Below are 24,538 nucleotides of genomic sequence, written 5' to 3'. Positions count from 1 at the left end.
GGTGGAGGAAAAGAGGAAAGGGAGGAAGAAGCGAGGAAGGGAAGAAAAAGAAGGATTCATAATAAAGAAGAATTACTTTATCATTTGATAAAGGTCGTCTAGGTAATTTGGACCAACCATCTCTCTGAAGACTACTGAAAAAACAATGAACTAATCTTAAAAGCATCAAAGAGCTAACAATATAGTGAGGAATGGTTTTGCCCATGTTTGGAAGGTCAAAGGAGGAAACCCAATTCTCTAAAACACTTTTGCCTGGAGGATATTTGCATATCCGGAAGCAAAGGATTTTGACAGATTTGTAGGGAAGGAATACAATAGCTAAAGTTAGCCCAGGTGGGAAATCCACATCTGATAAGACTTCCAAAAGGCTACAGCTTCAGAGTTAGTGGGAACTGAATGCAAACAGCTGTCAGGCAGACTTATGGCCTGGATACGCATCACCTGAATGAACCAGAAAACCTTAAACCTTAGTGACCCCAAATCTGTAGAACCTACTAGAAATCAATGATATGAATAACGTATTTATCAGTACATATATACCTCATTATATATTATGATGTACATATTATGATGTAATACATATGTAACTGTGCTTTTAAAAATATATTTGTTTAAAATAAATAATTATATTCTAAAATATACCTGCATAATATAATCTAATATAATTATACTATATATTGTCTTATATAATTATATAATAAGGCACATAAGGAACAAGAACAGAAGAAACAAGTAAAATAAATCCACAAAGACTTGAGATAGTAGAATCATCAAAATTTATATCTTATAAAATAACTAGGCTTACTATGTTTAAGATTAGGGAAAACATGCTTGGAAATATCTGCAGGGAGACAGAGGAAAAATAAAAGCAACTCTACAAACAAATTGATCCTAAGCAAATTAATGCAGGAACATAAAACCAGATACCACATGTTCTCACTTATAAGTGGGAGCTAAACATTGAATATACATGGACACAAAAAAGGGAACAATAGCCACTGGGGCCTACTTGAAGGAGAAAGGTGGAAGGAGGGTGAGGATGGAAAAACTTACCTATCAGATACTATGCTTATTACCTGGGTGAAAAAATAATCTGTACACCAAACCCCCATGACACACAATTTACACGTGTAACAAACCTGCATATGTACCCTCTGAAAATAAAATAAAAGTTGGAAAGAAAAAAAAAATGACCAAAAGGGACTTAAATGAGAAATAAGAACTCACATTAAAACATAGCCCCATAAATGAGGTTTAAAATGCTCTACTCTGTTTAGATCAAAGAGAGAATAAAAATACTAAATTAAAACCTAAGAAATCATTAAATGTTGGTTTAAGATGCCATCTAGTTAGTGTCTCTTAGTGTAGCTTTTCCAAACTTTTTGAAAATATAGCTTTGAAGGCCCAGAACAAGACACAACAAAATACAAAAGTGAGTTAATGGGCAATGTAATGTCAGAATCTGGAAGGTATATCCACAACCTATTCAGTTGATGGAACTAGAGAAAACCCCACTCAGACATCCCTTCACTTGCTTACTCAGATGTTACCCAGAAAACAGAAACAATTTTTCCAAGATACTAAGAAAATATTTTATATCTTCAAGATGGCCTCTGGATCCAAATATCCAATGAGACCAGGCACTCATACATGTCTAGTTTTCTCTTCCCTACAAATTTCCAACTTTGCTTGCAGTAGCAATTTGTCCAGCTAAGATTGTTGCTTTGCAGCCATCTTGAAATTAGGATGGGCCTTCTGACCTCATTCTTGCAAACTAATGTGAGCAAGAATTAAATAGGTAGGATGTCTAGGAAAATGTTTGTTTAAGTGGCAGATTCTTATTGCATATGCTTTTGCTTATTGCATTTGCCTTTTCCTCTTCTTCCTGCTTGTCTGGAGATGTGGCCACCATCTTATAGCCATAAGGACCAAAGCATCATGGTAAGAATGGTGGAACAGGAAGACAGAAGAGCCACCATTGCTTCTTCATGACAGATCTGAATGCTGATTTCGTGACTTTTATATTACATGAAAAGTAAACAAAAGTAAACAAGTAAAAACACTTGCCTGTGTGTTTAAAGCCACTGTTTGTTGTTTTCTGATACTTACAGGTAAATTCTTTCATAACTGAAGGTTAAGACCTCAGAGAAAACTCAAGAGTTATCCTTCTACCATGTGAAGGCTGCCTTCTGAGTGGACAGAAGACCTCTGTTCTTTCCTACTACTGCCATTTCAACATCCACTGCCCATGTAATGCACTTAAATTCCTCAACCTACATTCAAAGTTCTCTATAATTGAACATTGCTCCCCCTGTTCAGTTATTTGACCGAATAGTGCTCATAGTTCAGCATGTTTCTGCGAAAAGAACTTCTTCATAAGTTCTCGAAAGCCTGACACTCCTGACCCCCAGGCTTCTTTCTCACTCCTGTAAAATTCCCTCATTGTCTTGTTCACTCACATCTATGAACTGTCTTTGCATTTACCAGCTATATCACTCATTTTCTCAGTTAATGATATACCCTTCTAAAATGTTATTTGTTATTTACTTCATTTGTATATATCCTTTTTGTTTTGTTTTGTTTTTTTGAGATGGAGTCTCGCTTTGTCGCCCAGGCTGGAGTGCAGTGGTGCAAGCTAGGCTCATTGCAGCCTGTGCCTCCCGGGTTCCAGCGATTCTCCTGCCTCAGCCTGATGGGTAGCTGGGATTACAGGCACATGCCACCACACCTGGCTAATTTTTGTATTTTTAGTAGAGACCGGGTTTTACCATGTTGGCCAGACTGGTCTCGAACTCCTGACCTTAGGTGATCTGCCTGCCACAGCTTCCCATAGCGCTGGGATTACAGGCGTGAGCCACCGCCCCCGGCCCATTTGTATATATCCTGTATTTTCAACCAGACTGAATATTTCTAGGTACACTTACTTCAACATCTAGTACAGTTCCATAGACAGGACATGTCTAACATTACTGGATAAATGAATTAAAAAGTGATGCATAAATAAATCTTTTCACATTCTCGATTATAGTGATGATGACGCAAGTTTCTTATCAGAAGTCTTAACTTCTATGTCTCACATCTGGCCCATTTTTACTTACTCCAAAAGAATATGAGGCATAAAGTGATAATGCATCCTGGTGAGTAACCTAGGCAACCCCAGAATGCCATCCTTCAGAATATTGGATACCTGTTGTTTCTCATCCTCTCATGAAACTTCCTGTAAAAATGAAGAAAGAGGCATTACTGTGTGCCATCATTCTTTGCTTTCATCCACATGAATTTTATAATATTAAAATGGTTCTAGAAATGTGGATGTTAAAGAAATTTTGAAATTGATTATATGTTACACGCTGAAGTGCAACAAAGTAATTTGGTGCATTTTCCAAGTGGAATGGAGAGAACAGTCACTGTAATTGCTATTTCAGTTTTAATCTCTTCAATATATAATTAGGCTCATTTACTAATGGCACCTAATACTTGTTAGGCAATTACATTTACAGGGGGCTTGCATGAATTTTTCCTCATTTATACCTATCAATGAGATAAGATTACAATTGCCACTATTTATATATAAAGAGCTCAGAGGTGTTAAGTGATTTATAATAAGTGCTGAAACAGAAAACTGTTCACAGGTTTTATGATTCCAAATCTAAAATGCATTTTATTATTCTCTTTGTACTTCAAAGGAAGATCTTCCATTAAATGTTAAATTTAAGATCAGGAATAATAAGGTCATTCTATGTGTATCAGGTCCTTAGATAATCTAACCCCTTCCTTCTTTTTTTGCGAAAGAAGGCATTACTATCTGGCACAATATTTAATAGCACAGTACTGGAGGTAAATAACTGGGTTTGAAGCCTTAGTAGTTATAACATGCCAGGGAAGTTCCCTGACCTCTCTATGCCCCAAGTTCCTAATCATGAAATTGATGCAATAAGAGCACTTATCTCCTGAGATTTATGTGAATTATAAAGTTCTTACCACACTATCTCATTAATCATTTTACAAAATATTATTTATTACAATGATTTTCCTTAATATGACTCCCCTTGAATTTTTAGTTTTCATTGGTTATCTATAACCAATATTTATTGGTTATAATATGCTTGGCATATTATCTATATGTCTCATTTACTTCTCCAACTATTCAGTCCTGCAAGGCAAATACTATTTATTCCCATTTTACAAGTAAGGATAAAGATACAGAAGTTGAGAGTACATTCAGTAGCACATCTAAGGTTTTATGCCTAAACTTGCTTAGCTTCAATTCTTGTTCTTTCCATCTCTCTCCACTGCCTCTTTGGTTGGACAACTGAATAGAATTTCAAATGGGCCTTAGTTTAATAAAGGCTTGGAGATGGTGTCTACCGCGTTCCCCAAGGACAGAGAGCTGTACTCCCCCAGCGTGGGATCAGAGCACATTTGTGCTCAGACAATGCACAGACTGAATCAGGACTACATGTGCTGCCCAAGTATGGTCCCAGGAGGAAGTTTTCTGTTCATCTCAGTTTCTCTGATCATTTTATGGAACTCCAATGAGCCACTGCTTTGGGACAGTGATTCTCTTACTCTTAACTGAAGATTAATGTGGGAGATAAATTTATGCCAAAGGAGAATAATGAGCTTCTTATCTCCTTTCCTCCACTCTGCCTTCATCCAACACACACAATTCTAGAAAATCTACTGGATTAAGAATATAACCTAATAAATTTAGGTGTCTTATCTTTTGTTTAATAATAAAATTCTGAACTACTTGAGAAGGGTTCTGAAGGGGATAGGGAAAATTTAACCCACACAACTGTAGAACTAAGAGCAGATATTTTTCAGAGTATGAGAACAGATTGGAGGTAATAGGAGGTTTTCTTTGGATAGGTTTAGGGATTAAGATTACAGTGGGTAGGCCGGGCACAGTGACTCATGCCTATAATCCTAACACTTTGGGAAGCTGAGGCAGGAGGACTGCTTGAGCCCAGGGGTTTGCGACCAGCCTGGGCAACATGGCAGAACCCTGTTTCTACAAAAAGTAGAAAAATCAGCTGGACTTTGTGGCATGCACCTGTAGTCCCATCTACTTGGAAGGCTGAGGCTGGGGAAGTCGAAGCTACAGTGAGCCATGATTGCACCACTGCACTCTAGCCTGGGTGACAAAGTGAAACGTTGTCTCAAAAAACAAAAAATTATAGTGGGTATAAATCCTGGTCTCTAAATGTAGGTGTTTAACATAGGTGCCTTCCTACATTTTCTTTTAATTAAATTAAATCTGACCTTGAGTTCCTATCTCATACATTTGACATGAAACTGAATTTCAGTCTTCTCTGTATCTCCCAAGGAAGTGGCAGAGTCTAAGAAGCACCTGGTCTACAGTGTCCAGAAGATAGAGAAAATACCTCTAGCCTCTCCTCTATTAAGGATACCATGAACACTCTCATTATCAAAGCCCATGCATCTTTTCTCTGGACTACCGTGTGTTTGACACAGGAATCTTTGCCAAGGCCAAGAAAGACAAAAGATTCAGTCCAGTATCCTTAGGTACATCATATGGTCATCCTCTTCAAGGTCTTATCTCCTCAGGGCACCAACACTAAGTGGCAGGATATCCCTGCTTGTTCCATTCCAATCCTCTTATCCTCTAACTTGTTTTGTAGTCTTAAAATGCCCTTCCTTCTCCCTTCCAACTTCCCTTGTTCCTTTCAAAGTTGCTCCCTTCTCCTTTGGTTGCCCTCAAAAGCAATAACCAGAGCTTCACTAAGTTTAAAAAAATTTTGAAAACAACACTAAACAGCAAAATTTTACTCTCTGTCTCTATATAGACACATATATACTATAGGATAGCATCCTTTCAAGTATTCCCATTAAGCTGGCACATATATGTGCATATATATATTTTATATATACATATATTTAAAAAATTTTCTATTCACTATAATTTTCTATTCACTATGTATATAGTGAATATAAAATTCCACTATATATATATATAAAATTATTGTCAGACCTCTGAGCCCAAGTTAAGCCATCATATCCCCTGTGACCTGCACGTATACATCCAGATGGCCTGAAGCAACTTGGCAATCTTAGTGATGTATCCAAAGTCCATCCTTTGCATTGTAAAGACCCACACCTCCATACACTCAGGAGCAACTCCTTCATAGTTTTTGTGGACCTTTCTACCTGAGGGGACATTTAGAAGAGGGAAGTTAATGAGATGAACTCCAGTACCCATTGTTGCAGTCAGGCTCAGGATCACAACAGGTAATTATATTCCCCCTCCTCCACTATGCTCAATCCCATTTACAATAGCTGCAAATATCTGTCTATATCTATGTCTATATCTATATCTACATCTATATCTATATCTATATATCTATATCTATGTCTATATCATCTATATCATCTCAGAGTATGTTTAACCAAGGAGGTGAAAGGCCTCCACAGGATAATTACAAAACACTGGTAAAAGAAATCATAGATGACACAAACAAATGGAAAAATATCCCATGCTCCTGGATTGGAAGAATCAATATTGTGAAAACGACCATTGTGTCCAAAGCAAACTGCAGATTCAATGCAATTCCTCTCAAATTACCAGTATCAGTTTTCACAGAATTAGAAAAAAAAATCCTAAAATTCATATGGATCCAAAAAAGAGCCAAAGCAATCCTAAGCAAAAAGAACAAAGCTGGTGGCATCACATTTGCTGACTTCAAATCATGCTATAAGGCTACAGAAATCAAAACAGCATGGTGCTATTATGAAGGTACACACATAACCAATGGAACAGCATAGAGAACCCAGAAATAATGCTAAATACCTACAACCAACTGATCTTTGACAAAGCAGACAAAAACATGCACTGGGGAAAAACACCCTACTCTACAAATGGTGCTGGGAAAATTGGATAGCCACATGCTATCCAATGAATAAAACTGGATTCTTATATTTGATCATATACAAAAAGTAACTCAAGATGAATTAAAGACTGAAATGTAAGATCTGAAACCCGAGAAGTTCTAGGAGAAAATCTAGGAAAAACTCTTTCAGACATTGGATTAGGCCAAAAAAAAAAAAAAAAAAAAAAATAGGACTAAGGTTCCAAAAGCAAATGCATCAAAAATAAATAAATTGGACTTAATTAAACTAAAATTCTTTTGCACAGCAAAAGAAATAACCACAAGAGTAAATAGACAACCTACAGAATGGGAAAAAATATTCACCAACTATACACCCAATGAAGGGCTCATATCCAGAATCTACAAGAAACTCAAACAAATCAGCAAGAAAAAAAAATAATTCTATTAAAAAGTAGGCAAATAACATGAGTAGACATTTCTTACAAGAAGATATACAAATGGCCAAGAAACAGGCAAAAAATGCCCAACATCACTAATCATCAGGGAAATGCAAATTAAAAACCACCGTAAGATACCAACTTACTCTGCCAGGATGGCCATTTTTTAAAAGTCAAAAAACAATAGATGTTGGTACAGATGCAGTGAAAAAGGAACACTTACACACTGCTGGTGGGAATGTAAATTAGTATGAGCTCTATGGAAAACAGTTTGGTGATTTCTCAAAGAATTAAAAGTAGATCTAACATTTCATCCAGTAATCTCACTACTAGGTATCTATCCAAAGGAACCGAAGTCATTATGTAAAAAACATACCTGCACTTATATGCTTATCATAGCACAACTCACAATTGAAAAGATATGGAATCAACCTACGGGCCCATTAACAGATGACTAGATAAAGAAAATGTTGTATACACACAACATGGAATACTACTCAGCCATAAAAAGGAATGAAATAATGTCTTTTACAGCAACTTGGATGGAACTGGAGGCCAATATCTTAAGTGAAGTAACTCAAAAATGGAAAACCAAATACCATATTTCTCACTTATAAGAGGGAGCTAAGTTATGGCATGCAAATTATAATTGGTGTATATATATGTGTGGTATGATTGACATTGGAGACTATTATCTTCAGAAGGGAAAGAGTGGCAGGGGGGCGAGGGATTAAAAAATTCACTTATGGGGTATACTGCGCAATAATCTGGTGACAGGTATACTAAAAACCCAGACTTCACCACTATACAATATATCCATGTAACCAAAACCACTGTACTCCTAAAGCTATTGAAATAAAAATAAAAAATAATGCGTAATAAATAATACATTCCTCTTGATATTAACGATTGTCTCTTCAGATCTTGTCTATTTACCAAGTGGTATGACCCAAACTCTTGTTCTTGAGTAGTCTGAGCCCATAGTAAAATACCCTTCCTAGGCCAGGGTAGCTGCATATGTTATACATAGTTTACAATTGTTATGGAAGAATAAAGAGATATCCAATTGAATCATGCAGGTTCCAAATGTATTAATCCATGCCCCTGTTATGTAAATGTAGCCCTACCTCCTCCTGTTGATTGGAGGTAATTACTTCTCCCAAAATGGTGACTCTTCTTATCTGGTGTTCCCTGAACACAAGGAACCCAAAGTGCAAACATACCTTGTACAATAATGGGATCTTTGTTTTTTCCCTGGCAAGAATGTGCTCCCCTTTGGGAGTCAGGATCACTAAATTTGCATACCCTACAATTGTGGGGACAAGAAACACAAAGTGCTTCTATGGGTCACTGAAAGTGATAATCAGTAAGGTCACTCCTGTTTCCATTTGTAAGTTTCCAGACCCACATATTCTTTCTACTGGAGATAACACCATATAGAGGTCTATGATTAATGTATATGCTAAATACTACAGGATAGCATCCTTTCAAGTATTGCCATTAAACTGGTACTTCAACTGTGTATTCAGTAGTCCATTGCCAATGCCCATTCAGCTGGCTGTATGGGATATAGAATGCATGGTATATAACACAAATAGTAGGTCCCTCCATGAAATGGCCCTATCTCATATCTCTGCTGAAAAGTGGATTCCCTTGTTGAATGCAATGGTTTTTGTTGTTTTTGTTTGTTTGTGGCTTTTTTTTTTTTTTTTTTTTTTTGGAGAGGGTCTCACTCTGTCACCCAGGCTGGAGTGCGATGATAAAATCATGGTTCACTGCAGCCTTAACCTCCCTGGCTCAAGCAATCCTAAGGTGGGATTCCCACAAGTAACTGGGACTACAGGCACATGCCACTGCACCTGGCTAATTTTTATATTTTTTGTAGAGACAAGGTTTCACTATGTTGCCCAGGCTGGTCTCAAATTCTTAGACTCAACAGAACCACCCATCTCAGCCTCCCAAAGTGCTGGGATTATAGGCATGAGCCACCAAGCCCAGCTGAATACAATGTTATATGGAATGTTGAACCTGACAATTTGACATGCTGTAAGTGCCTGACATGGGTGCTGGTTGAGGCTCTATGGCAGAAAAGGTTAACCCACACTTGAAAGATCCATCCATATAAGAATGAACTGCAGGCCCTTCCAGGCTGCAAGGGGTGCAAAGAAGTTGACTTGCCATTAAGTAAGGGCTTAGTTGTCCTAAGGAATAATGCCAACTTGGTAGTTCAGTATTGGTCTCTGTAGGATATTTGGAAGTGGCAGTAAGTAGGTAACCTTGATAAGTAGGAATCCAAGCTGTTAGGCCTATATGTTGCCTCTATCACCGCCACCACAGCCACTCAATTCATGCCCATTGTGACAACTCTAGGGTAACAAATGACCAAGTGATATTACTTGGATGTTTTATCCACTGCAAATCCCATGTTGAAATATAACTTCTGATGTTGAAGGTAGGTCTAGTGGGAGGTTTTTGAATCATGCGGGCGATCCCTTATGAATGGTTTGGTGTCATCCCACAGTAATGTGTGAGTCCTCACTCTATGAGTTCACATAAGATCTGATTGTTTTTGAGTCTGGCATCTCCTCCCTCTCTCTCCTAATCCCTCTCTCACCATATGATATGCCAGCTCCTCCTTTGCCTTCCACCATGATTGTAAGTTTTCTGATGCTACATCAGAAATGAATGCCAGTGCCATGCTGCTTGTACAGCCTATAGAACTGTAAGACAAATAAACCTCTTTTATTTACACAGCCTTGGGCATTTCTTTATAGCAATGTCAGGTGGACTAACATACCAAAGTTGGCTAATATCAGCTGATTAAGTCATTTTGTCAACTTGCTCAGTGCAGTGCGCCTTCTGTGATTGATTCTATCTGGTGGGTGTTAGCATATGATACATAGATCTGTATATTTTCTGGCCACTCCCATATATCTACCCACATTTCTCTACCTCGGACCTCTTTGTTTCTGATATTCCTGTCCTTTTCCTTCAAGGCCCCTGACCAGATAGCCAGATGATTGACCACTGCCCAGGAATCTATTCATAGTCTCACCTCAGCCCATTTCCACACAAAGTGAATGACTGGGTATCCTATTCACAGATATGTGCTTTGGGAAGACTTTTCCTCTCTGCTGTCTTTTGAGGGCTGTCCCTGAGGTTGACAGAAATGCAATCACTGTCTATTTTTAACTTTCACCCACATATTAAGGTGACCCATTCATAAGTCAATCTAGAGCTTTTGCTTCCTGCTCAGCTGGTTATACACGACCATCCATATGGCATAGGTGTGAAATAAAGGAGAGCACAGCAGCAAATGTGCTGGGTAACATGGAGGTCTGGGCTGCTTACTCATGAAGCTAAATCTGAACTCTGGATCTATCCAGGCTCAATACCGGGTATGCCATTTCATTTCTATGATGGACTGTACTGGGCCCAAATGACTCATATAACTTAATTCCAACAAAATTCAGCTAATAATCAGCAGTTCTGGACATGGCCACATGGTGTCCCAGGGCCAAGCATTCTGTTTCCACAGGGCCCAGGAATATACCAGGAGTTATTTTTCATAAAATGTGCAATTCTGCACTGAAGATGGTATGGTCCTACTCTGGAATTCCAGGAGTCTGCATTATTGTTCTCCAATGGGGGCTTTCCATTAATTCCACCCTCCATCTTGATTCCACCACTGAAACCTTAACATTGAATGGTCTTTTGGACCGTATTTGCACTTAAACCTGCCACAGAGTCCTTACCTATTCTGGGCCCCATTCAATGCTGGCTGGCAGTCAGTATATGGACCACAGAAGTATTCTCAGGCTTGAAGTGTATTGTCTTCACAACTCAAAGAAGCCTATCAGGTGCTATGTTTACTTTTTTTGTAAGAAGGAATGCAAGATGCAGTGATTAGTCTTTTATTTCAGAGAGGATGTCCTAGCACATGCCTGACCATGCCCCTAGAATCTTTACTGAAGTGGCAGGTTTTTAAATCTCCATAGGGTTCTCTTCTCACCCTCAGGAGTACATGTGTGTTATCACCAAGGCCTCCAGTATACTAACCAGTTCTTGCTCATTCTGCCCTTTCAGCTTGAGGTCATCAATTTAATAAATCAATGTAATGCCTTGCAGGGTGTCTAAATGATTTCTTCAAACTATATTATGGCAGAGAGTGGGAGAACCATGCTCCCCCCAGGGCAAAATGGAACGGAAATGTAAACTTTTTCTTATTTTTTTTCAGAAGAAGAAACAACACATGTGCAAATCAAAAGCTACATACCATGTATTACAGAGCTTCTTCATGGGTGCTAGAAGTGATTCTACATTCAATAGGGAAGCTACAATTTGGGCTATGACTTGGCTGAGCATGCACTCTACAGTCATTTTCCAGGGTGCATATGGTTTCTGTAGGGACGAGACTAGTTAATTAAAAAGAGATACTGCAGCCTTTAGGGCTTTACTGGTGGCAACCTCAGCCAACACCAGGAACAAAATTGTTTTTGATTTACTATCTTGGCCAGGAGGGTAAGGAGGGGTCAGTTTCAGAGACTTCCCTACTATGACAACTCTTAACCTCACAAGCCAAGAAGCCATTGTGGTAGTTGCTCAAATAGCCAAGTATTTTGTCCTTTACTATTAATCTGATAACTAGGAAATGTCTACAAACCCAGTGTACACTAAACTTCAGCCAGGTCTCCATTTATCACCTGTCTTTCATAAGCTTCCATTCTAAGAGGAGAATTGTTATCATGCTTTGGGTCTCTAGGTACAAATATCAACTCAGAATCTGCGTCCAATTGTTCTCAAAATATCTGGTTATCCTCCATTTCCCAGTGTACCTGAGTAAATGACTGTAGGCAGTGGTGTGCTGGTAAGTATTTTAACAACTAGCTCAGGGGGTAAGGAATGTAAGAGGAGAATATCCTCTTTCATAGTTTTTGCCAATTTCCATGGTGTAAATACTCCTACCTTGATAAATTTCAAGCTCCTATCAAGTAACTGGAAAAGATGTAGTTAACTCTCTGAACCAGGTAAGAGTCAGCTCCAGCACACCACTCACTAGGATCCTTTGGGGCAGAACTTCAGTGTTGCAGAGTCCTTCCCCCACAACCCAACCATCTCTTTATTCACTGAGTTCTGAATATGAAAATTGGCTCACGTTCAGGAACTGAGCCAAGCCCTCAACATGCTTTTCCTCCATTCTCCCATTCTTCTGATTTTAGATATCACGTAGCATACTTGTTGGTTGCCCATCTCTTTTGCCCCTAGGGACACCATGTTCAGTTAAGCATCTCCACAACTCTCTGTGGGTCAAGCTCCCTTGGCTGCCTCTTTTATATTACCAGTTGTTACAGTAATTACAGCTGCCTGGTCTCTACTGAGTAAGCAACTCTTCTATTATTTGGGGGCTCTATCATCCCATTGCCATTAATGAACCTAGCTCTGTGACTGCTTCTTCTCCCATAATCTCTAGTCTGTAGGGAAACCCACAGCTGCATTTATTATTGATGCTGTGACTTCACACAGCACATCCCTGATGGCCTTGGTGGAGATGGTGTCCTCTGGGCCCTTCTATGGAGTCTAATCCTATGGTGATTCTATTAGCCTCACAAAACGTTTCTATGCCAGAATGTCAACTCCTTGAGCCTCTTGATTCCTGCCTCTATTATCTGCCAGGACAACTCAGGCATTTCTATTTCACTCAGAATGAACCATCACTTTCTTCAAGCACTAAGAGTCACCCTAGAAGTAAATTTGCCTTATCCTCTAGCATCTTTGCCAGAGTTCAATACTGTGTCTTGAGAAAGTGCCTCCAAGTCATTTAATTCTTTCTTATTCAGTCTTATGTTGTTGATCTCTTAATTAGGCACCCTCAAAACCCAATATCATGCATATTGTCTTGTATTCTGCTAGGCATAACAGCTAACACTGAAGCTCCCTTGTGAATGTAATCTCTTCCTTATGACTCTCCAGCTCATCTCTTTCCAGATTATGTTGATATTCAGTCCTCAGTATATTGCTGGCAGCCAGCAGAAGAGGTGGGGGGAATCTTCTGAGGGGTCACCTCGTGACAGGGTAAGGCTGCATTGTTTTCTCACACTGGGGAAGTTCTAGCTCTTGCCTGGGAGAGGCCAGCTACCCCATCATGCTCTGGGTTCAGAGGAGCCTGTACAGACAATTTTTAGGGTACAGGCCCCACATGTTCCTATCCTGTAGTTCAGTGGTCCCAGGTTTTCTCAATCAAAGCCTTGACCTTAGCATAAGGTCAAGCTCCAACCCTTCTGGGCTGAGCAGTTAAAATTCACAGGAGCTCTGCAGTTCTAACTATTGAGGCCTGAGCACACACCTCAGCGGTGTGTACTCTTTCTCGCATGAACGAAGGGCCAAAGAGGCCTGCTCGCTCTCACACATAGACTTTACAATTTATTGACTACTCTCATTTTTCGTTCTCTATTAAGTATCAAGGCAACTTATTAATTACCAGCCCACCTCACTGTTCCTATAGACATTTTTCTATTATACCTTTCGAATATCTGAATTATCCTACCATTAAGGGCAGTCCTAGCCACCAGGGCTTTCTTCTAAATGGGTGTTGGTGAAAGCTTAGTGATTGGCCTTCCACCTGGTGCCAGGGGTTATCCATGCCCCACAATCTAAATGAGATGGAGTTCCCCTCGCAGCTAGACAATGAGTCAGTCCTTAAGCCCATCTTAAAACCTGTTTTGTTGGACCACTGCTGATACCATTAATATAGTTCTCCAAGAAGTAGATGCCCAGATGTAATAAGGTAGGCAAGAGATTTATTGAGGGTGTGGGAGATTCCAGTGAAAAACAAAAGGAGAGGTAGCAGGAATAGGTGTATGCAGTGAAAGCAATAATGAACTCATCCTTGGGCAGGCAGGTGAGGATGCCTGCCTGACTGTGAAGGAATTGCTTTTTCTTTTTCTTTTCCTTTTTTTTTTTTTTTTGAGACAGAGTCTTGCTCTGTTGCCCAGGCTGGAGTGCGATGGCACAATCTCGGGTTACTGCAACCTCCACCTCCCAAGTTCAAGCAATTCTCCTGCCTCAGCCTCCCAAGAAGCTGGGATTACAGGAACCCGCCATTATGCCCAACTAATTTTTGTATTTTTAGTAGAGATGGGGTTTTACCATGTTGTCCAGGCTGGTCTCGAACTCCTGACCTCCTGTGATCCACCTGCCTTCGCCTCCCAAAGTGCTGGGATTACAGGCATGAGCCACCGTGCCTGGACTACTGCAAAGGAATTTCTTTAAGTAAACCCTAGTTGTGCTTTCTGGGAAGAATTATCTCACCCATTGTTTTCCGTGGACCTTCACTTGGCTCTCTGATAGAGATAAGTACTTCTTTGTCTACTACCTCCCATCTTGCATCTAAAATGACCACTAAGGGACTATGCCTTTCCTGAGGGATATTCATCTTTGGGACAAATTTGAAAACCCAAAGTTTGTTTAAACAGTCAAAAGCTTTTTCAGACTAGGCTCAGGCTTTCTTTAGTAATATAATTCACTCAAAAATGTTTGGGTTTTGCCAGCTGCATGTACTAACAGCCTCGCCTTCTGTTATTTCCTTGCTCTCTTGCCCCTGTATCTCTCTCTCTCTTACCTTAATTGGCTTCCATTAAGGCCCTCTGAATAGACGGTTGACTGGCATCTCCATATTTCAATTTGCTTTTCTTGCAGGTAGGTCCCTTTCTTTGACTGGGAAGTCTTCACAGGAGGCACTTCAGCTACAAATGTATTATCTCCTGCTATGTGAGATGCAGAAGCATTTCCAAACCAGAAACGAGTAGGTAGACATGGTCCTAAATGTCTGTACTTTCTTTCCTTCCATCTCTGCTGGCAAACCTATTAATTCTTGACTAGGTTCTTTGTGTTTTTTATACCTTGATAAAAGCGACAAGGAGCAGCCAACACAGGACATTTTCACTTGTTTCCAAATACTTTCCTTAGAGCTTTAGGTTGGGTAAGCACTTGTTCTTGCCTTCCGATTTATTACAAGTAATTGACTTGCAAAACATTTGACCACAGCATCCAAGAATTCCAGATTTCAAGTTTAATTGCTAATGTAATGTCCCATAGTTTGGGTTTCTCTTATGACAATCTGACTGCAAGGCACCAATTGCTGAAATAGTAATGGTGGTCTGCACTGTTAAGAATAAAAAAATCAAAAAAATTCTTAAGGACTATAGATGTTCATTTCTTAAGGACTATAGATGTTTATTTATTATGGAACATTCATGAAACATTCTAGGGAGGGTGTTGCAGTGGGTTAGCAATTAGTAGCTTTATAACCTTCAGCATGTGACTTCCAAGGTGGCTCTGATCATCAATATTTAAGCCTAAAGAGCACAGAGGCGCACACGTAGAAGTCTAAAGGAGACAGGTATGACTTCTGTTCACACAACATTTGTGAGAATTTAGTCATGTTAGATAAATCTAAGGGGTCTGGGGAATATATTGCCATATAGCTTAGCTACAATTCTATTAGTATGAAAGAAGGTAAGAACATATTCTAATCGACAGCTTACTGTCAACCATTTTTATGAGTGTCAGGCATTTCAAATAGTTTTGTCCTCAAACCTAACACGTCAAAAACAGAACTCATTCTTTTTCCTTCAATCTAGCTCTTCTTTCTGTCCTTTCTACATTTATTAATGGCACTACCATTTTTGTAGTTATCCCTGCACAATATTGGACTGAGTCTTGGCTCTTTCCTTTCTCTAGTTACCCTATCCAACAGGTTGCCAGGAAATTGTTTGTTCTGCCTGGCTTGTGTCCTCCACAATCTGTCTCTTCCTTTCTGTTTCCACATCACCAATTTAGGTCAGCCCTCATTACCACTCCGATTATTGTGATGACTTCTTGAGTTGTCTGCAAAGTTCCAAATGTTTCCCTATCTTCCATATAACCTGATGAATTAATCTTTCCAAAGTGCATCTCTGAACTACCTATTTTTTTTTTCAGTGGTTCTTCAGAGCCTGCTCAAAATTAAACACAAATTAGCCTGTTGTGCAATCTGAGTGGCCTTGTCTTCCATGCCTTTGGCTTTTACACCAAACTTTCCCAACAGGGTTAGCTGCCAATGCCAAAATATATCCCATATTTTCCCACTTTCAAGCTTTTGCTTTTCTGCACCTTGAAATGTACTTTTCCCCTATTTCTTGAGTTAGCATAGGATGAAACATAGCCTCTGGGTAACTGATTTTGAACCTCAGCCCCACCACTAACTTTTTGACCCCAACAAGTTATTTCATATCTCTAAGCCTCTGTTTCTTCATTTATAATAGAAGATAAAGACAACCACTTCACACAGGGTTGTTGTCAGAAATAAATACAATGGGCTGGGCGCGGTGGCTCACGCTTGTAATCCCAGCACTTTGGGAGGCCAAGGCGGGTGGATCACAAGGTCAGGAGATCGAGACCATCCTGGCTAACACAGTGAAACCCCGTCTCTACTAAAAAATATATATAAAAAAAAATTAACTGGGCGTGGTGGCGGGCGCCTGTAGTCCCAGCTACTTGGGAGGCTGAGGCAGAATGGCGTGAACCTGGGAGGCGGAGCTTGCAGTGAGGCAAGATCATACCACTGCATGCCAGCCTGGGTGACAGAGCGAGGCTCCATCTCAAAAATAAATAAATAAATAAATAAAATAAACAAAATAAAAGTAAGAAATAAATACAATGACTTATATAAAGTGCCTGATATACAATAAGTGCTTGACTAAGGTTAATTTGCTTTCTCCTTCTATCTATTGAAATTGTGCCTGCTTGAAGTACCATATTACTTCCTCCACTAAGCCTGTACATCACTAGTGATATCACAGATAAGTCATCAAATGCCAATGTGCTGTGGCTGGGCCTGCTTTCTGCACCTCTGCTATTGCTTTAAGAAAAGCATGTCATGAGTAGCTCATTAGTCCACGGAGAATAAAAAGCATATATAGTAGATCTGATCACAGCCTGTAGTTTGGAACCAAGCCAAGCTGAGACCAGTCTCGTATGGCCAGAGCTTAGTCAATATATAAATGTGGGTCTGAGAATAAATGATTTGTTATCAAAACCACAATGAGATACCATCTCACATCAGTTAGAATGGTGATCATTAAAAAGTCAGGAAACAACAGATGCTGGAGAGGATGTGGAGAAATAGGAACACTTTTGTATCGTGATTCCTCAAGGATCTAGAACCAGAAATACCATTTGACCCAGCAATCCCATTACTGAATATATACTCAAAGGATTATAAATCATTCTACTATAAAGACACATGCACACATATGTTTATGGCAGCACTATTTACAATAGCAAAGACTTGGAACCAACCCAAATGCTCATCAATGATAAGACTGGATAAAGAAAACATGGCATATATATGCCATGGAATACTATGCAGCCATAAAAAAAGAATGAGTTCATGTCCTTTGCAGGGACATGGATGAAGCTGGAAACCATCACTTTCAGCAAACACACACAGGAACAGAAAACGAAACACCACATGTTCTCACTTATAAGTGGGAGTTGAACAATGAGGACACAGGGAGGGGAACATCACACACCAGGGCCTGTCAGGGGGTGGGGGACAAGGGGAGGGATAGCATTAGGACAAATACCTAATGCATGTGGGGCTTAATAGCTAGATGACGGGTTGATGGATGCAGAAAACCACCATGGCACATATATACCTGTGTAACAAACCTGTACATTCTGCACATGTATCCTAGAACTTAAAGTATAATAATAAATATTCAAAAAAATAAAATAATAAATAATTTTAAAAAGAATAAATGATTTTTTGTCATAGGCCATTGAATTTAGAGCGATTTCTCAGGAAGCATCTTTGCAACAAAACTGATGGATACACGTTGTTATACTAAACATAATACACTCAACACACACTTATTAAATTATTTAAAATTTGACTTAAATAAGTCACTAGTACAATCATAATAATGCTAAATATGCTCCCTTAAAGTTCTTCTTTATTTTTTGGTTTTTAATGATGGTATCAGCAAAAAAAAAAAAATATATATATATATATATAAAAATGTATATATACATATATGATCCTCAGATTGTTTTTATGTCAGAAACTTGTGATTTAAAACACATCAATGAAGTTGTTTAGCATCAATAAGTCAGTCATCCTGGAAATGGCAAAAATCAATTAATGGCATTGCAGAGCACATAGAATATGTAGTATACTTCTCTTGAAGATAACTCATGTTGAATAGAATGGAAATTAAATTCAAATTGTACTGTGAAATTTTATGAAATTGTTGCAACAAAAACGGTAACAGTTACCATTTACTGATCACGTAATATATCACATACCAAACACAATACACTGCTATGTTCAAATACAGTTTATAAATTAGCTCTGTGAAATAGGTATTATTTTCCCCCAGACTCTAAATGACTTGCATCAGGTCACAAATGTAGTACAGGTCAGAGCCATGATGCAAAAACAGACATGCTTGACTCTGAAAATCATCCTCTTTTCCCTGTGCCACACACTGAGAAGAAAATTGAATTTATTGAGACTTAGGCAGAGGAGTTTTCAAAAGTAACCTTACTTACAACTTTTTAAAAGTAAATTGTGTCAATCCTCTATATTTAGCTTTGGTTAAACCTGGATTTGAAATATACAGCCCACTTCTGTTTAACTAGAGGCCACTTTTTCAGCAATCTCTGGGATTCTGATGAGTTCTTTCATCTACTCACTTAGTAAATAGAAAGTTATTGATCTTGAGCATGTTCCACATACTGTTTTGGAAACTAGGCAAATGAAAATGAGAACCCCTGGTGTCTACCTGCAGGGAATTTACAGTCTAATTGAGAGATGGACATGCAAACAAATAATTACTCAAACTCAATAGCAATTAGAAAAATGCTAATTAAACAAGATTTATACCTATCATATTGGCAAATATTAGAATGTTGTACAATGCTAAGTGTTGGCAGGGATGCGAAAACTCCAGATGTGGGGGTCATGGTACTATAGTACAGTGTTGAGGTTTATTTTGATTATGTTAAACTGTAAACATCTGGGTGAAACCCAAGTGGAGATCTCTAGTAGGAAATTGAATATAACAAGTTTAGAGCTCAAAGAGGTCTCTCAAATGAAAGTTTAACTGTAGGGGTTTTCCATGCTTAAGGCCATGGAACCAAAAACAAAACAAAAGGAAAAAAGCTGAAAGGTCTCTGAGCAGAGAAGTTTCAAAGTCTGGGCACAAAATCTCAAGCCTGCAGTCAAAACTGGAGACATGTTTACTATGAGTTATTACAATGCCAAACTAAAGAAGAGGATTTGACTAAATGAGGTAAAGTGTTGGATGCAAATCTGCAAATGAAAGATTGAGCTTTGAGTCAGATGACCCAGGGGCTGAGTCCATCTTCAGATTGAACAGCTTTTCCTTTCTTTGGATTTTGAGTGTCTCTGAGAGTTTTATGAAAACTACACGTCCTTCCCCAGAGCAAAGAAGAAATATATTTTCGAGAGTCATTTTAGAGTGTTATGTATCCTCTGATGAACCCCAGATTCAAAATACCTAGCAAAGATTAATTGTTATTATGTGACTCATTTCTCTTTCAAACTTTTTTTTCCTCTTTACCTGATCAAGTTTTTCCATATCTATAAATTGGTGGCAATGGAGTTCACTGCAGATGGTGGGAAAGGTGATCTTGACATCCAGGTTTATTTCACTGTGGGATAGACTCGTGGCTATACTCGACTGTCTCATTAAGTTTTGAGTAAAAAGGGAGAACTAACCAATCTTGTACTTGTTCCTAGAGATCTATATAAAAAGAGCCCAAAGTTCTCTTTTTTCATTTTCTTGTCTTTGTGTTCATATGATGTGTTAGGCTCCTGTTTATAAAGCTGTCTTCCAGACTCCATTTCTGAGGCCAGGTGGCATATTAATAGTGACAAAGAAACTGATCTTGTGCCTCCTGAATGAGGGTATTAAATGCCTATTTGAGAAATGTTACATAGCAGATTTAATTTCTTGGGCTAGGTGACTGCCATTTCAAGTAATGATACAGTAAAAGTCTAAAACTGTGATAATAAATGGTGAAAACTCTCTAGATAAAGAGTACCTTCCTCTCTCAAAAAATTATGAAAATTGATGATGGAAAAGGATGTTTAATACAATAAACTTGTTGATTGTCAGCTTCATACTATGCTTGAAAATATTTTTTCCAGTTCAGTTTTAAGTCTAAAATAATGGCTTTTTTATTTTTCTTTTCTCTCTTGGAGTGGAGGCATTTACTTCTGATATTAATTATTTTAACAAATATCTAGGACCTACTTTTACTTTCCTCTATCTATGCATAAGGTAACACAATAGAGTAAAAAGGGTACTAGATTGAAATGAGCATATCAGGAATCAAATCTCACTGTACACAACAGCTGTGTGTCTTTTTATTTTTTATTTTTTTATTTTTTTTGATACAGAGTTTCGCTCTTGTTGCCCAGGCTGGAGTACAATGGCGCGATCTTGGCTTACTGGAGCCTCTGCCTCCCAGGTTCAAGCAATTCTCCTGCCTCAGCCTCCCGAGTAGCTGGGATTACAGGCATGCACCTCCACGTCCAGCTACTTTTTTGTATTTTTAGTAGAGACAGAGTTTTGCCATGTTGGCCAGGCTGGTCTTGAACTCCTGGCCTCAGGTATCCGCCTGCCTTGGCCTCCCAAAGTGCTGGGATTACAGGCATAAACCACCATTCCCGGCCACGGCTGTGTGTCTTGGAGTAAGTTCTTATACCTCCCTGATGTTCTGATTTGGAAACTGAGGACAATACTTTCCCTTACTTTCTGCTAAGAAAGAAACTATTTCCCAATACTTTCTGCTAAGAGTGTTGCAAGGATAAAATGAAGTAAAGTATATATAAAGCAATTTTGTCAAGCTTAAGGTTTTATATTTCTATTTTATGATCAATGTTTAAATAAAAATCTGATCCTCAAATAAGTCTTGAATAAATATTCAACCTTGTTAAGAGCTAGGACCCAAAATGCTGATTCTCAATTCCCTCCTCTTCCTCTGTGCTGGAATATCTAAGCTCACTTGGTACAGTGATGGGAACTTGGATAAACGGCTTGAAAAGTGTGTGTGCAAGGTTGAAATGGGACATACTGCCTGTACCCCCCAAAGGCCAGCTAGATGAAGGTTTGATGATTTTTTAGCCATTTAATAAAAATGGAGAACCCCATTAACTATAGGGCTTTTTGTTTTGAAAGCATTATTTACAAATTTGGGGCCACAGCTGGGTTGATTCATTTGATTAGCTTGTTAGTAATGTTGGATGTGGATCTTGGCATATTTGGTTGCCCCCATAAGTGAACCAGCATCATAAGTCATAGTGGAGCTATGAAAGGCGGGAGTAAGAGAGAGAGAAAACCTAATGTCTGGTCATTAAAGAAGGGATTTCAGATGAAAAGAAAAAACATCCAATGGAGAATGGCATTAAGTTGTTTGCTCTGCTCTGTTCTATGAGATGTGAACTATCTGCTCAGTCCCCCGTGAAATCTTTATTACATTCTCTTGCTCAGTGTTTCATGGAGGAGGGTTTGCTCTAGGGCAGAATGCTGCAAATCCCAGAGTTCTGCATCGAGGCTGCGGTGGAACCAAACTAGAGGCTGCTCCCTGGAGGGCAGCCAGACAAGAGTTACATGAAGATTAACAGAGACAAAGAGTACAACATTGAGTTCCATAAGTATCAGTAATCATTTCATTACTGTAACCTGCCATCTCCTGAGTCTGACCGGGAACAACTGACAACCCAGAGAAGGAAGGAGTGGTAGTGTTATGTATGACATATGGCCTTTCGCCTCCTTACCATGGTTACAACATCTGTTCAGCTCTTTAAAGCAACGTAGTTAAGAAAGGGACACACTGAATGTGTTCCGTTTCTATTATTAGGCTTTATTTTTCTGGTATTTTTATTTTCCTGTATTATTAAGCGGTGTTTTTCCTTCCTTTCTCAATTAAGATGTAACTCACCATACTTTAGAATTATCCTTGTAGCACATCATTCTCTCTTCTCTTATTAAGCTTTATTTTTCCTGTATTTTTATTTTCCTGTATTATTAAGCTGTATTTTTCCTTCCTTTTTCAATCAAGATGTATCTCACCATACTTTAGAATTATCCTTGTAGAACATAATTCTCTCTTATCATTATAGTTATTAATTCTAATACACCACAGAAGTAACCATCTTTCTTTGATGAGAAAACAGTGTGAACCTGTGGAGTTTAAAAACAAACAAGAAAACAAGCTTAGGCATGTGAAAGATTCATTTATCAAAGCCCTTAATTTTTGTGGATTTTATTTAAAAATAAATTTGAATTCATCTTTGGCTATTGCTTTATCTGTAGAATATACACCTTTATCCACCATGTATCCAAGGCTAGATGTTTGCTTTTACCTCAGTATTCCTGATAAAAATCTTTGGCTAGATGTAATGGCTGGTTTGTGAGGCATCTAATAAACAAACAAACAAACATATATATACACACATGCATCATATATATACATAAGATATATGCATCATATATATACATAAGACACGTGTATATATATATATCTTTAAGAGCATAGTAATTAACATAACACAATACTTTTTTACTATAGAAATGAAAAAAGGTGGATTTTTTGTTTTCACAGACACTGAAATGTAGAGGGGCTGAACTTAAGGAATAGTAGCTGGGAGAACCTAAACATCCTTCAGTGTGAGGGAGAGTCCTGCACAACAAGGAACTGTCCTCTGCAAATGCCAACATGCCTTCACTGGGACACACCTCTGTTCTCTATGATATGATAGAGACTCACAGATATATAGAAAGAGAATTCCAACTTCCTAACTTTTAAATCACCTACATGTAAGCCTGCAGGTGAGTCAAAAGTTAGGAAGCTGGAATTCTCTTTCTATATATCTGCAAGTCCCTATCATATCACAGATATATAGAAAAAGAATTCCAACTTCCTAACTTTGAAATTCTCTTCTATAACTTGTAATTCTCTTTCTATACATCTGCAAGTCCCTATCATATCACAGATATATAGAAAGTGAATTCCAACTTCCTAACTTTGGAATTCTCTTCTATAACTTGTAATTCTCTTTCTATACATCTGTGAGTCCCTATCATATCACAGATATATAGAAAGTGAATTCCAACTTCCTAACTTTTGACTCACCTGCACTCTCCAGCCTGGGTGACAGAGAGAGACTCCGTTTCAAAAAAAAAAAAAAAAAAGACTGCAAAGATTAAATTACTGTGGTTATTATGCAACCTTCTTCACTCTATAGGTGACGGGTTGTGAGTAATGTAGGGCATTATCCACTCTATTGCAGCTAATCATACCATCATAGACTTATGACGCAGGTTCACCTCTCAGGGCAATGAAATATACCAAGACCTATAACCACCACTACTTCCAAACTAATCAGAAACTGAGGGTTGTTTTAAAGTGTTGATTGGATTTCTACTTTATACTATTATGCCACTCAATAAAAGATAAAGAAAATAATCATTTTATGTTGAAAGATTAAAGACAATATTTTAGATTTCTTGATTGTTAAGGAAAGGACACTAAATGCAGGTAGGTTTTGACAAAGATTCTTATAACTGGGTCAGCAGGAAAGAGTTTTATAACCAATTATCAACGGCCACTGTGAATGTAGGAAAGGTGCTCATACCACATATTTTTCACCTGTTAAAATTTAAAAATTTACATTTCTATAGTTATTCATTAAAATTTTAATTATAGTGAATCAATAAATATGATGTCTATAATACTGTCAGATATCATTGTATATTTTTCTGATAATAGGTGATGAATCATCCATTATTAGAGCAATTTTAATTGCTCATTAAACATATGCCTTGATAGTGAAAAGAGAACCATGAAGGAATAACTAGGATCTAAAGAAAGAGGGTGAGAGTGAAAGAAAGTGAAAGATTTATATTCTTGGTGAATTTAATTACTGTGATTTGGGGAGCACAATGCCCCAGAAACAAAGAGTATTCTTCTTAGTCTATGACCCATGACTTCTCTTCCAGAAAAAACAAAAACAAAAAACTTTGTCCACAGTGTACATTTTCATTGATTCTTATCTTCCTACTGTTGTAGCTAAGGTTTTAAAAGTGATCACTTTTATGTTTTCTAAAGACTTGTTTAAAAATCCAGGATGTGTTGAAGATTTCTCATGTCCTGAATTATTTTTGATTTCCAGGATCT

At 38.3% G+C, this 24,538-nt stretch overlaps 1 long non-coding RNA gene across 1 annotated transcript in view; it reads right to left on the bottom strand.

Moving 5' to 3' along the window:
• The window catches only part of LOC144334598 (uncharacterized), a 229,985-nt gene that overhangs the window by 189,120 nt on the left and 16,327 nt on the right, over window positions 1-24,538 (bottom strand). The window lies entirely within an intron of this gene.

This window comes from Macaca mulatta, chromosome 14 (assembly GCF_049350105.2).
Source record: "Macaca mulatta isolate MMU2019108-1 chromosome 14, T2T-MMU8v2.0, whole genome shotgun sequence".
In the NCBI taxonomy this organism is placed as follows: Eukaryota; Metazoa; Chordata; class Mammalia; order Primates; family Cercopithecidae; genus Macaca; species Macaca mulatta.
The sequence above is the reverse complement of the archived record's forward strand: the minus strand, read 5'-3'. Positions and strand labels throughout refer to the sequence as shown.